The following is a 1,973-nucleotide window of genomic DNA, read 5'->3' as shown; positions in this document are numbered from 1 at the left end:
TAAAGAAGAGAAAAGTATATCAACATATTAGGGAAAAAATAATAAGTACGACACAATCAAAATTATTACTCAATCCATTTATTTTTACTTGTCTAAAATTGATTTGGAGCATCTTTTTAATGAGAAATAAATAAAATGACAACTTTACTATATCACTTTTTAAATATAAAATTTAATATTTTTAAAAATAACTATAGTTAATAATACGGAAAAGGGCCTAAAATACCTCTTAATTATGCGAATTGGTACAAAATTACCCTTCATCTACGTATGGGACCTAAACTGCCCGTCACGTTAACCTATATGCTCTGTTTTACCCTTTTCCTCTAACAGTCTAAATATTAAAAATATTTAACAATTTTATTAATGACGTATCACTATTCTATTGGTTACCCCAAATTTAATTAAACTAATTAAAAAACCCCAAAACACATACCCACCCTCTCCACCCAAAACCCATACCCATCTAACAAATCCTTATATCCCTTAACCAAAATAAACCCTTCAGTCCCAAAACATTTTAAAAGTAAAAATCCCTAAATCCCTTCTTCACCATCAACGTTCATCTCCTCTCTTCTTCACTATCAACGCTCATCTCTTTTTTTTTTGAAAACGTCAGAATCTTTTTCTGTTTTTTCTCCTCAACAATTTCAGTCCCGTATATATATGTGTTGGAAACAAAGTTTAATCCAAGACCTTATTAATAAGGTCTCATAGAGATGGGATTAATTTCATCATCACTGCAAATATCAACATTATTATACACAATAAATAACACAAAAGACCAAACACAAACCGAAAATAAGCAAAATAATATCTTGATAGGAAAAAAGAAGAAGGCAAAGCTCAGATATATGTGTTGGAAACCAAGTTTTTCTTCTGTCGAATTTGAGTCATGGTCTCCAACTCTTCACATTAGCTTCAGACAAATTAAACTGTGGTGTTGGGTAGGTATGGGTTTTGGGTGGAGCGGGTGGTATGAGTTTTGGGATTTTTAAATTAGTTTAATGAAATGTTAGGGTAACCAATATGATAGTGTCACGTTATTAATGAAATTGTTAATTATTTTTAACAGTTAAAATTGTTAGAGATAAAGGGTAAAAAAAAGCCTATAGGTTAACGTGAGGGCATTTTAGGTCCGATAGGTAGATGAAGGGTAATTTTATATCAATTCACATAGTTGAGGGACATTTCCTTTTCTGGTTAATAATGTTATGTTCTGGTCTTTTTCTATTTTTTCTAAGCCTGTGCCATGACATTTTAACTTCAATTAGGGGAGTATATCATATAAAGCACTCAATTTCTCTTTGTTCTACACTCTCAACTCCCCAAACTCAGAACAAACCAAAAAAAGGCCAAGAACTAGAGTTTCAAGACTACTAATCAAGTTCCTTTATTTGAACTATCATTCTCCTAGGTAAGTAAGTCTTCAATTATGGTATTGCTTCACTCTCATGCCTAAATTGTGTCTACATTCAAGATTTTCACAAAATTATTAGAAGCAAAGTTAGTGTTTTTATGTAATTCATGATTTTCTGGTTAAGCCTATGTTCTTGATTTTACTTACTTAAGTTTTCAAGCCTTATTGGACTAGTTTAGCATGATTTCTATGGTTTCATTAATCTAGATGACATTTAAGCATGAAATTTATATGATATAGATTTTAACTTCAATGTAAACTATTTGAAATATGATTTTTGAGCTCAGGCTCATGTTTGATTCAGACAAATAGATAGTTTACTTATTTATGAGCATTAATATATGTATATTATTTTTGGAGGATTATTTAGCGGCGAGAGGACGCAGGTTTAGAAAATCCAAGTCCCATAACTAAGTGCCACTTTGGAATTTGGGTATATCGCTTTGTAGATCAACCCCTTTAGTTCTTTATGACTCAGTCAATGGATACACATTAGATAGATAGGTCTTACACTCTGGAAAGGTGTAGGACAACCCTTCCAACTGGAATTATA

The 1,973-nt window shown here is 31.4% G+C and overlaps 1 non-coding gene across 1 annotated transcript; it reads right to left on the bottom strand.

Moving 5' to 3' along the window:
- Positions 1-659: 659 nt before the first annotated feature.
- LOC129888167 (small nucleolar RNA snoR69Y) lies at positions 660-751 on the bottom strand. Its single transcript, XR_008766591.1, has one exon. It is a non-coding gene; the product is annotated as a small nucleolar RNA snoR69Y (small nucleolar RNA).
- Between the last annotated feature and the right edge of the window lie 1,222 nt (positions 752-1,973).

This window comes from Solanum dulcamara, chromosome 4 (assembly GCF_947179165.1).
Source record: "Solanum dulcamara chromosome 4, daSolDulc1.2, whole genome shotgun sequence".
NCBI lineage: Eukaryota > Viridiplantae > Streptophyta > Magnoliopsida > Solanales > Solanaceae > Solanum > Solanum dulcamara.
Note: the sequence above shows the minus strand (reverse complement) of the source record. Positions and strands in the feature narration are given on the sequence as shown.